The following is a 13,610-nucleotide window of genomic DNA, read 5'->3' on the forward strand; positions in this document are numbered from 1 at the left end:
CAGCTTAATCTATGTATTGACTATTAAACTTGATTTCTCACCAACACGCAAGTGTTTGACGTTTATTTTAACACATGTTCAGGTTTGCAGTAGCTGTTTTGGAGTTCGAGGACACGTAGGAAGTTTTCTTTATTTTGGACCTAGATTAAAATGTATCAAGACAAGTTATTGCTGTTCGAATATTTTGATTTATAATATACTGATTTATGTTGGTTTATTTATATCTTGTGTACACGTTGCGCGTGCGCGAATGAATGTATTTAATAAATATTGACACCCAATAGTGTCACGAGTAATGAAACAATATGTGGCGCCCCGATGTATAATCCGCCTTTGGTCGGGGTGTTACAGCCATGAGGCTCCCTATATAAGGAGGTCTCCACCTCCTTATCAAGGGTTGGTAAAAAATAGCTCAATAAGAGCCACCACCATATTTTTGTGTCTGTGAACAAGAGATCCTCTGGATTTCTTAGCGGTCATCTCCACACCCCCAAAAGTCACCGCAGATCACAGCAGCGGTCGGAGCAGAAGCAAGCAGGTCGGAGCGGACGAAATATTTTTTAGATATACGGAAGAACATATCTGAGAGAAGAAATCGTAGATCTGAGATATCGATGAACAGATCTGGAATATTGATGAACAGATCTGAGATATTGATGAACAGATCTGGAATATTGATCCGTATATCTGAGATCTTGATGAATAGATCTGTAGATCTTGATGAACAGATCCGTAGATCTGATGAACAGATCCGTAGATCTGAGATGCTGATGGACAGATCGGAGGGCCGAAACGAGAAGCGAAGTGTGGTTCATTGCCGTCCCACGGATGGCGCCAAATGTAGAAACGTGAAATGAATCTGACCTGACCCATGACGATGTTTCCACGGACTTCGAGATGAACGAACCACGACTTGCTTGCTTCTGCTCCGACCGCTGCTGTGATTTGCGGTGACTTTTGGGGGTGTGGAGGTGACCGCTAAGAAATCCAGAGGATCTCTTGTTCACAGACACAAAAATATGGTGGTGGCTCTTATTGAGCTATTTTTTACCAACCCTTGATAAGGAGGTGGAGACCTCCTTATATAGGGAGCCTCATGGCCACCATCATGGTACCCTAATGGGCCTAGCCCAGTTAGGGTTACCTCCACAAAACCCCCTCAGCCCAATAACAAATGTATTAGCCCATATAATAAAATAAGCCCAAAACATAATAAATTAGGGTTCTTAGTACCATACCCCGACAGGTTGTAAAAAAAAACTTAATTCAGATGTTAAGTCAAATTAACCACATTGTCGAATTTCCTGTAAGTACAAACTTTGAAATTAGTGTATGGTCATCAATTCACCATTTATACTTTGTTCCCATTTTAAAATGATAAGTAAAAATGTAAAACCAACAAGTAATCTTATTAGAACGACTCACGTGTTTTCTAAATTAACATCTATATATACCATAAGATTTAAACTCTCACAATTTCAAAAGAAATTGCTAGTATAATTTAATGCCTTGTTGTCGTCAAATTAAAAGTACTTTGTTAACGGTAGGTAAATATGTAGTTGAAACATATTAAATTAGTATATTATTGGGTCTACTGGTATACTCTAACGCTAAACATAAATTATAATGACATGACATGACATTTTAAGTGCGGATTAAACCACTTCCTATTTGTGTTAAATTTGTTAAAAAGAGCCGTAAATATGCTTAAAAATTAATTGGAGTGAGATACCCACTATGGTGGTACGGGTTGTATCGGATCAGATCACATAATCAAATACAATATTATAATAAAATATACTATATGAATACATAAATTCAAAAAATTTGCCTTAATCTTTTTAAAAAAGGTTTTTTTATTAAATATATATAAAAAAGAACAAAGAAAAAAAAAACCCACATTCTTCACCTTCAACAATTCATCGATAAATCTTAAAATCATCTAAAAAATATGCTAATTTAGATGGCGACAAGAGATAAAGACCTAAAAATCCTTATTTGCAGTTTAGGGTAGAAGAATATGATAATGACAAACATGAATTCTTTCAAGTAGCCCTAAAAACACAAACATGAAGTAAATGCAATGAACATGGTAAACGTTTGTAACCTTGTCAAAGATTCAATGGAGATGTGACTATATATATATACATACTAAAACCTATCTGATCATAATGACTACTTATTTATTAACAAGATTAGAGAATGTATATATATTGTTATTCAGTAATTTGGTTTGGGCCGACCCATAACTTGTGAAAAAATCAAGCATATGACTTGGACAACAATGAATTTATTTATTAAATAAGTCTTTAGATTTGTTTTTTACCAATTATATAAATATACAATTTGCAACTTATGTGTGCATAAACATGTGTACACTATGCATCAAGTGTGTTTTAATATTCTTTTTAACTTTTAACCCTATATTTTCTATGATAACATTTAACCCTTATATTTTTTATTCTTTACAAGTTTGTCACAAACCATTTTTCATTTTTATTTTCAATACTTTTTCAGTTTTAACTTTGGTCCTCAATGGCTTATCATCTTCTAAAAACTCTGGTCTAAATTGTGAGTTAACACGCTACAATGAGCGTGTGCGGTTCAACGTTTTTATGTCTAATTTTCCCTGTCCAACGTTTCAATCGTAAGTCGACATAGTTACTATTGTGTTTCGCGTTTCAGTCTAATTTTTCGTGTTAACACGCCACAACAGGCGTGCGTAGTTGAACGTTTTTACATATACTTTTCATTGGTTTACCAATCGGTCGCGAAGCGAGGGGCCAACACATATATCAACACACAAGTTCGATAAAATGTTTCAACGTTACCTTTTTCATGGTTTTACGCCCCCACCGCAACGCGGGGGGCTTAATACTAGTTAGAATTTAAATTAGAACATGATGAGAAGCCTTTTTTTTTTTGTATTATTATCTAATTTGATTTTCAATTTAAATTTGTATATATACCCAAATATATGGGTAATATCATTGCAACTGTAACTGGTATTCAATATTTCACACACTTGATAAAATATTGTATGATGAAAAACATACTACTAGAAAGCCAAGCATTTAAGTTTGAAAAAAATTATCACAAATTTTACGACCGAGTTTCAAACAAATTACATCGGTACCAGAAATAGTAATCGCAATAAATCCAGTCGCAAAACTTTCGGCCATTTATCCCATCACAAACCCATTGCAAAAGATACAAAATAAAATAAAATATTAGCAGTTTTCCGTGTTGAAATATTATCAACAGATTTTTTCTTTCAGCCTTCCACTAAACTGCCAATAACTTCTTAGAATATACCACACTGATTTTGATTGAGCTGAAGTTATTGGACTGATTTATTATTATGGAATTTAGTCGGTAGATTGTTATTGTCAAGTACTGATAGTAAAAATTTAAATTTTGACATATATCATACTCATGTTGTTTTATTAGTTTAAATTGCGTAAAAACTTATATCTTCTAGTTATTTTATTTATATGATTAATTTCATATATATATATATATAACAATAATCTTGTCGCTCATTTTAAATTTATTATATTATATGTATGCATACGTACATAATATCTTTATTTTTTTTTTAAAAATTGTGAATATTTTATTACACAAAATTTAGTATAAAAACTGGTTAGTGATAATAATACTACAAAGAAGGATGAATGCTTATATTCGAAAAAGTATGTATCAACTAATTAATTAAGGTAGAAGACATCTAACTAATATAGTAATATATTAAAGCAACTTAATTCTTTCACATGTCATTAATCTAGCCTATCTACATAGGACTCCATGTAATCACATTTTCATAAAATTAATTTTCACATAATCACATTTTCATAAAATTAATTTTCACATAATCACAATTAATTTTAATAAATAAAATCTAAAACCACGCGGCCTGTTTATTTCTATAACCCGATAACCCGATACCAAGTTGAAGCCATTTGTTATCATCCTCTCAACCCTAATGTGACATTCGTCAAATTCCGAACCCGAAACCCGGCACATTTTGGATTTTTTATTCGAAGTTCATTTAACTTATTAAAGTTATAAAGGTTTGATATTTTATTATTATATTTTAGTTTTATGAAAGTTAAAGTACCAATTTTGTAAATAATAGTTTTAAATGCAAATAAAGTTGAAGGACTTTTGTGCAAAATTTAATAAACTTGGAGTAAACCTCCTGTTACGTTGTCATCTCAACCAAGAAGTCCAGCCACATATCGGCGCTTTTCCGGCAAGTATTTAACACCGAATTAAGACTTAAAACGGCTAATTGATGAGACCATTTGACTCGTAACTTCAAACCGAGGGTTTCGCCACCATGATTGAAATTCAATTCATTGTTTTAAGCCTCCAATTAACAGAGCGGAAATTGTGGGTTGACCAAACTGATCATAATGTGGCCTTTAGCTCTGTATAAAATCGTAGAACCATCTCGTGATCCTTTCGCACTCGCATATCCTCTCAATTTCTTCTAAGCTTTCGTTCTGCGAACTGACTCAAGCTCTTCTAACTCCGGTACTCCGACCAAGCTAATCTCCTTCAATCCCATAAACACCTGGGTAATTTAATTGTGTTTCATGTTCGGTTTTATCTGTAGGTACAAAGCCGCTGCCGATTTAGATTGGTAGATGTATTTACTTGATCAATTTGTGATTTATACTTCTAGGGTTTATATGGATTTGGGGATAAAACTTAAGTTGTGTTTATAATTAATCAGAACTAATCCTTGAAAAAAAATCTTATTGTGGTCCAGTTGGTTTGCAGGTTATATACAAAGTTCCAAACCGATCCAGACTTAGGTTCGAGTCTCTTAAAAAGCAGTTTGTTAGTTTTTTTTTTACTTTTAACACATTATTATTATTATTATTATTTTAATACTTTATTATTATAAAACCAATTATCATCACTAAATAAATGTTAGATAAACTTACAAATCTAGTTTTGTTTGAAAATCCAAAAATTTGTTTATTTTTTTTCTTTATTCTAAACCATTCATTTAGGTCTTAAAAAACTCATTACTATAATCAGCGTTTAAATTAAGTGAAACGTTTATAAGCTGATTTCTGTTCATATAACTTAATATTGTTGTTGTGTAACTTTTAAGTATCAAAATTATTTGAAACCGCTAATCACAAATTAACAGCATCGTTAATTACTTATTGCTTCGTCATATTTTAAAATACTTACGAAGTTCTAAATTAATAAAATCCGTAACCAGTCGTCTGCTTATAATTGTTAGTCTATAAATATAATTTAAAGCCATTTTATATCAAACTTCTAATCAGGTCCCCAAATTTGGCATACAAACCCTAAATCTCAAATGATCTTGGACGTTCCGTGTCATTTAGTCTATTTAACTTATTAAAGCGCATATTGTTTGACTCAATTAAAGTTATTCAATTAGTTATATATTGACTACAAATATTATATAATAAACTATAATTGGGATGTTTTATGTATTTGGATATTTAAAAATTTTCAATTCACCAAATGCATATTAACAATATAATTAGCTGCTACAAGATTTTTAATTTGGACTTTATTATACAATTAAGCATATTAACAATATAATTGGCTACTACAAGATTTTATGTAGCTTTGTTAAGAGTGAAGAGTAGAGCTGGTATTAAGTTAGTCATACTCGACAAAGAATCACAGCTTACAACTAAAACTACAAACGTTGTTTACAAGGAAATTTTTGAAAACTTAATGTGATAAAGTTTAAACCCGGTATGTATTTGTAAGCTTAGTTTTCAATTAATATTACAAAATTTGTTACTAATATGTGTTTTTTATTTTTTTCAGGTCTAATGGTTCATTTATATTATATTATTTCTTATTCACTGCATTGTTTATTTATAAAGTATTTTCTTTTTATGTTATAGACATGGTTTAACATTTTTTGTAATATTTGAAGCTAAATTACTTATGCCAAATTTTTATGTTAATTGAATATGTTGTTAATATTTTATATTGTTTGTTGATATGTTTTCCATCCGTGTGTAACACCGGTTATTATCCTAGTATATACTACACCTATTGGCTATTATGGTTAAGGATGTGCTCATGTGGCAACAAAGAGTACTCGGGATAAAGGTAGAGGCATAAACGAGTTAACAAGTCAACAGCTTAATTAGACATGATGAGCTTTGAGTTTTTTAATTCCGATACAAACATTACTTTTAATTTTTAGTTTCATTAATGTTAAATATAATTCCACTGTAACGGAGAAAGACAATATAATTGAGATAAAAACCAATCAATTTCTCACCCGACCAAACAAAATATGAGTTGGTACTTCTATATTAAAATGGGATTATCATTTAAAACAAAATTAAAGTTTGAAATGCTGTTGATATTAAATGTATAAACTGTTACTCAAAAATCAATATAAATGCTAATTTAGGATTATCCAAATTCAATTTAAGTAAACTATTTTTTTTTTAAAAGAAAGCTAGACAACAATGTAGACTAAAAACCACCCCTAGAAAGTTTAGTCAAACAAAGTACCCAAATTGTCAAATCATAAAAAGGCTTATTCCTTCTTTAATCTTTCATGCACGCGTCTATTAGAAAAGTCAACCCTTTGACTATCTCTTTCCTCACATTTTCCTAACTCCTATATAAACCATCTCAAACCCTCAAAAATGACAATATTCGAATTACAAATATTATTAATCCCCACCTTCATTTAGCTTTATACAACACTTTGATACAGACAAAGTTGAAACAACAAAAAGTTAATCTATGGCCGGAGGAAGTGGCTCATTGGAGCAAACGCCAACGTGGGCGGTTGCCACTGTGGCTTTCGTGTTCATCCTCATCTCCCTCTTTATCGAACAAATCATTCATATGATTGGACATGTATGTATACAACTATGATCACTCTTTTAAAATTTTAAAAAATATATAAATTTTAGGGTACGTTTAATGTTTTGAATATTATTCTGTAGTGGCTCAAGAATAAACGAAAGAAAGCTCTATATGAATCCCTTGAGAAGATCAAAGCGGGTATTACTTAATGAACTATTATTGCATCAATTATTGTAACAATTATTAATGATTTATTGAATATTATTTTGAGTTGTTATTAATTTTTGGTTATGATATTGTAGAGCTTATGTTATTGGGGTTTATATCATTGCTTTTACCCGCGGGGACGACACCAATTACAAAGATTTGTATATCGAAGGGTGCCGCAGCGGGTTGGCACCCATGCAGTCGGGAAGAAGAAGGAACAACGGAAGATGGTGGAGAGAGTCGCCGAAGGCTGCTCGCTTTTGCGGAAATGGCCGAAGGTGCACGGAGGATTTTGGCTGGAAGTAGTGGTGAAGAAAAGTGCGCACAAGAGGTATGTAGTTTTTAGTTTCTTAGACTATGACATTAGTTTGGCAACTTTGAATTTATTTATTCATTAAAATAATTTTCTATTATTTGAAAAATATTCTACATTGCATGTGCCTTGTGATGCAAGATTGTCGGGAAACTTTAATATTCATCAAGTGGTAAAAAAAATTTCTATGAGATACATGTTTTTCATATGCTTCTATAATAATAAATAAAACAATGTTCATGCTAATTTTATTTCATGTTAATTTTACAGGGAAAAGTGTCATTCATGTCGTATGACGGGGTTCATCAACTTCATATATTCATCTTTGCTCTGGCGCTCTTTCATGTTATTTATAGTGTTATTACTATGCTCTTAGGGCAAGCGAAGGTAAACTATTTTGTTGTTATATGCTTTTATCACACTACAATAGAGATGGTCATATGACTATTTGCATCGAATAAAATGCAAAGGAAGCCAAATATTTGATTGTATTTTATTATGTTATATGTATATATAGATGAGAAGATGGAAGCATTGGGAGAACGAGACGAGAACAGTAGAGTATCAATTCTCTCATGGTAAACATGAAATAAACTACTATATGTTCTTGTAAAAAAATGTTTTCCAAAACTGGTATTTTCGTTTGGTAACATATTATGCACACACATATATTATGCTGATTTATATATATCCATGTATATACTTATAGATCCTGAGAGGTTCCAATTTGCAAGAGACACATCATTCGGAAGAAGACACTTGAACTTTTGGAGCAAATCTCCCATTCTATTATGGATTGTAAGTCTCTTCAAAAAGCAACTTTTTTCGTGTATCTTATATATGATCACATTTGATACATAACTCGTTTTAAGTAAAGGTTCATAGACACGTGCTGCTAGTAAAATATGATATAAGAGATAAAAATAAAGTGAATTATGTGGTTACATAATCACTTTATTTATTGCAGTATGAACAACAAATACAAATATTTGCACATTTCCTTATTTAATAAATTGATTATGTATTGAAATATTGTCGTTACGGATCATCATAATAGTTGCCATGAAATGGACAAGAAACTAAAGTCTAACTTCGGTCACGACCCTCTATCTCTAAAAGACTTTTATTACAACAAAATGTCAAATTCCAGTCATTATAATTAATGCTTTAGAAAGTTATCAATATTTGTACATATAGTTACTTAAAATCTTTCTTTTTTTATTATCATTTCTTCAAATGCTACCTACGCGACATCTTATATGATAGTTGAGTTCACATTATATTGTACGTTATCTTGTACTTGTATGTCTAATTGTTTCTTATAATTTTAGGTTTGTTTCTTCAGACAATTTGTTCGATCTGTCCCTAAAGTTGATTATCTCACTCTTAGACACGGATTCATAATGGTAAACACTTATATATATATATATATATATATATATATATATATATATATATATATATATATAAATTTCTACATACTTTTGTAAATTTGTCTTTATTTTTTTTCCGAACTAACTTGATTTTTATTGAGTCAAGCACATCTAGGTCCGCAAAACCAGTCAAGATTTGACTTTCAAAAGTACATCAAGAGATCACTCGAAGAAGATTTCAAGACCGTTGTGGGTATAAGGTAACACATTTGTCTACTAAAACTATGTGAATTTTAAGTTTTAGCTTTTAAAATGTTGAACTTATTTGTAAAATTATTATTGTGACAGCCCACCAATTTGGTTATTCACCGTTGTCTTCCTTCTATTTAATACCCACGGTACGTTAATTATAACTGTTTTTGTGTATTTTATATATTTATTTGATATTTTCAAGTATAATCGCATCTAAATTTACCACAAAATAACCATTTTTGTTGGTCAAACCATTGACTTATTCTAGTTACTTTTGTCTCTCATCAGGGTGGTATTCTCATTTTTGGCTACCATTCATACCATTGGTTGTAAGTATACTCTTCTTTAATATCTTTAATCTCAATATTATTAAATTAATTGAATTTTGTGTATGTATTTATTTAATTTACATATTAATATTTTTGCAGATTGTTTTATTGATTGGAACAAAATTACAAGTGATAATTACGAAAATGGGATTAAGTATTCAAAATAGAGGAGAGGTTGTACAAGGTGTACCCGTGGTTCAACCCGGTGACGATCTCTTCTGGTTTAACCGCCCTCGTCTCATTCTCTATCTCATCAACTTTGTACTTTTTACGGTAAATTTACATCGCGAATATTGTGTTTGTTTTCTTCATAAAATTTGCACTAATGATCCATTTTGTGAATGTTACAGAATGCTTTTCAAGTGGCTTTCTTTGCATGGACTTGGGTAAGATCTAATTTCTTTAATTATACCATTTATAAAAACTAGTATACTAAATTACTATAAGCCGTGAGACTTGTTGGTCCTGCTAGGCTCGGCTCCTTAAAAACTAAGTTGTTATCGAGCTTGTCTTGAGAAGTGAGTTTGAACTCCAGTCTCAACTCATGTATCACATACATTGTCAAATTGAGACTGATTGGACTCATGAGTATAGAATATACTACGCTATTTCACGTGTCTAAAGTAATATTTTAGTGTGACACAGTACGAATTCGGGTTGTCATCTTGTTTTCATGACCATACAGAAGACGTCGTCATCAGCGTCGCAACGGGGTAAGTTATAAAACTTTATATATAATAAGAACATTTTATATAGAATAGTAATAATTAATAGAAACTAATTTTTTATTTTTTACATTCGCTAGGGCGGTAGTTCAGATTCTATGCAGCTATGTTACTCTTCCTCTTTATGCTCTCGTCACACAGGTAATAAATAATAAATAATCTAATTTTACATGCTACAAAATTATAGTTCTAAACCTGTAATAATTATTACATGCATTTCCTAACTAGTTTATACTTTTTTCATGAAAATATAGATGGGATCGACCATGAAGCCAACGGTATTCAACGACACAGTTGCCACGGCTTTAAGATCGTGGCACAATACTGCCCGGAAACAAATAAAAAGAAACAAAAAGTCGGGTCAAGTGACCCCAATGTCGAGTAGGCCTGGGACACCGTCCCATGGGATGTCACCGGTGCACCTTTTACGTAACTACAAAAATGACAACGATAGTTTGCAAACGTCTCCTAGGATGTCAAACTTTGATACTGATAACTGGGACACAGATGGTACGCCCTCTCCATCTTATCATCAAGGCCCGGACCCTGAATCGTCCACGAGCCACCAGCCTCGAATAGAATTGGGATCTATGGATCAGTTTAACGAGACCAACGATGGTGGTTCGTTACAAATGGTAGTAGTTCCCCAACATGAGGTGACAATACAAATGCCTAAAGAGTTTCATTTGATAAAAGAACTACAAGTATATGATAGTACTGTTGTAAGTATAGGAAACTATGTAATTACCACTGATTTTGTTTCATTTCTTCCTTTATGGAATTGAGAAAAATATTGTATTAAATTTTTGTTAATTTTTTTTTTATATTTTCGTCGTCAACATATTATAAGTGGCTTATATTGTACATTTGTACGTGATTATAATATAAACTTTTCTGAAGTAGTTTCGAATGATGAAAAACCGTATACAGGCTTTAATAACTTTTACGTGTGTATATATAAAATAAAAGGAAGATCTGAAAGGCTTATATAGTTATAATCATAAGCATGTTGTACGCACTCTTCTTTTGTACCAGCGTGTTAACCATAAACGGGTCATGGGTTGAGCTTACACAACTCACATGCAGCCCATAGCCTCTAGCCACATTTCTAGAAGAGTGGAAGTCATGTTTAGACCAGACGTAGTGGTTTCATTGTGGAGGAGAAAACGAGCTCAAACGCCAGGCACACCGTCTTCTGGCGAGTTTTGGGTCTCGTTTAGGCGAACCTCGTTATACACAACGGTGGCGGTGAGAGTTGAATGGTCATACTTGAATGAAACATCTTAAAAATACTTGAATCAAGATTCATATTTAGAGTCTTACATGCGTTCTCATAACTAAACTCACTAAATTATGAGGTGTTGAAATACTATGAAATGTTACATGTGTGTACTTCACATGTTTCTAGAAGATATATATATTCTTGTAATTATTCTTCCACAATATATATTGTGCAAGTATAGATTATTTATTCATCTAAAATATTTAGATGATGACATAATAAAATATATTTGCTCATATAGATATCTCATAACTTCGAACGATCATTTTTCCTTTCAAACAATCATATAACCAAATTAGTTTGTTTTATTTATATCATGAAATAATCATCTCTTTTATTAACACTTTGGCTCTTAACTTTTGTAGTTTGACATTATCAGCATGAAAATGTGATAGGTGTTACATAACATGAACCACTTTAACACAAAGATTTTTATTTTCTTTCATATTTCTAAATAAAATTGAAGTTTACACCCTTAAATCCATAATAGAACCTTCTGATAATTAAATCATATTGGTTTACACTCTTGCTAAATTCAGACGTCGCTTCCTTGATTTTATAGGTTGCTTTGAGCCATTAATTTAAAATCACACTACAAAAAAAGTAAGGAATATATCAACAAGGGGGAAAACAATAACAATGACTTTTGGTAAAGAACAAAGACTATTCAACATGACTATTGTCGTGAAGACCCAAATCAAGACAAGTCCTCTATTTTGGATGAAAAGTAAAAACTTTTTAGTGGTCTAAAACTTGAAGCTTTCGTATAACCTAAGGAAAATCTTTTGTAACCTTATAAATTAGAGCGAACAAGAGAACTTTTAATAACCAAAACCGGCTACCTAGGCAGCTTTACAACTATAAGCATACGAACATTGCATTGTGTGACCTATCGCCTAAGTCCATGGGTGTTTTAAGTGTTTTAGTCTTCTCTATTTATTTACACACGTCGAGTGATAGGCAGGGTGGGCTTATTTAAAGAAAAAATATTTTTTTATATCATTTTCGTTTTTATTGTTAATTTTTTTTTTTATTTATGAAAGGAACTATTAATTTGAGCTCTTAAAAACTTTGAATCAATCTGAGAGTTTTTTAAAAGAATATAAAACGGTTTAACTAATTTGTAAACTTTCAAACTTCCGTCTTCGGTGCTATAACCTTTATGGGAGAAAAAACCATTATAATATAAAAACGTAAAAGATAATGATTATGTGGAAAATGTATATATATGAGTGAATGATTGATTAATTTCTTGGGAAAAATAATTGGGCGAAAGATGAAACTAGACCCATTTTAAAATATGAATCCCAATTCAAGCATATTTTTAGATTGTTAGGATCGGGAGTCAGGTGCAAACTGTGGAAAGGTTGACAAAAGCGTACTGACTCAGTTACCCAAAAGCCAATTGAATATCCTGGCGGAATCAGGATATCCAACGAATGGGAACGAAGGTGTGAACTTGTAGACACGAAACAATAACAGATAATCAATAAGAACACAATCAAAGACAAAGATTCACTGCATTTAATGTATCATTTAATACAACAGTGAAAGGAATGTCTAGGGTTTCGTGACGGCGGCGGCGGTACGAGGAAACAAATAGAATATTCTTTGGAATGTTTCTCATATTGCGTGCGTCGTTATCCGTCTAAAGTCTACCCCAAAAATGGAAACCTAGGACCCTATTTATAGACCCTAACATTCCTTCTAGAAGTTCCTAATCATAACATAATGAAATACAAAATAAATACAAGTGTAAGAGTCTTCGAGCAAGGTTTGTCTCTTGCTCGAGCAAACTCAGTATGCTAGGTATGCTCGATGAATGTCTTCGAACATACTTTACTTAGAATATCTTCAGTGAAGATATTCTTCTCCAGCAAGCTTCATTCTTCTTGATCAATCCTTGCTTTGCTCGAACTAGTCCATCGAGCAAGCTCATTGTTCTTGATGTCTTCAGTCTTGTCCTTAGACTTATTGAACAATCTTTAGCATGCTCGGATGTAAATCTTTCTCAGGGAACTGAATTGTGCTCGAAGTCCTTGCTTTGAACACATGACATCTTCTTATTGCATCCATGCTTGTCCCCATGTGCTCGACCATCCTGTGCTCGTAACACTTGGTTAAAACTTGTATGATCAAGCTGTTTGCTTGATTGGCAATCCATGCTCGATATTAGAATACTCTTGCTTGTTGAAGTGTAGCTTGCTCGAAGCCTTAACACTTAGAAGAATTAACCATCAGTGGTTCTAAAGACCTTGCTCGAAGTAGTAAAACCATGCTCGATCGTCTAGG

General features: G+C 32.1%; 1 pseudogene across 1 annotated transcript; it reads left to right on the forward strand.

Moving 5' to 3' along the window:
- The first annotated feature begins 6,771 nt into the window (after positions 1 to 6,771).
- On the forward strand, positions 6,772 to 10,748 carry LOC143576582 (MLO-like protein 2; annotated as a pseudogene). The gene is made up of 15 exons (XR_013142971.1): positions 6,772 to 6,888; positions 6,978 to 7,035; positions 7,140 to 7,375; positions 7,628 to 7,744; positions 7,875 to 7,935; positions 8,067 to 8,155; positions 8,689 to 8,763; positions 8,896 to 8,990; positions 9,079 to 9,128; positions 9,271 to 9,311; positions 9,411 to 9,584; positions 9,662 to 9,697; positions 9,957 to 10,024; positions 10,117 to 10,177; positions 10,291 to 10,748. The product of XR_013142971.1 is annotated as an MLO-like protein 2 (transcript).
- Positions 10,749 to 13,610: the final 2,862 nt, after the last annotated feature.

This window comes from Bidens hawaiensis, unplaced genomic scaffold (assembly GCF_021521415.1).
Source record: "Bidens hawaiensis isolate Kalapana, Puna unplaced genomic scaffold, B.hawaiensis_p1.1 tig00001461_1, whole genome shotgun sequence".
NCBI classification, from domain to species: domain Eukaryota; kingdom Viridiplantae; phylum Streptophyta; class Magnoliopsida; order Asterales; family Asteraceae; genus Bidens; species Bidens hawaiensis.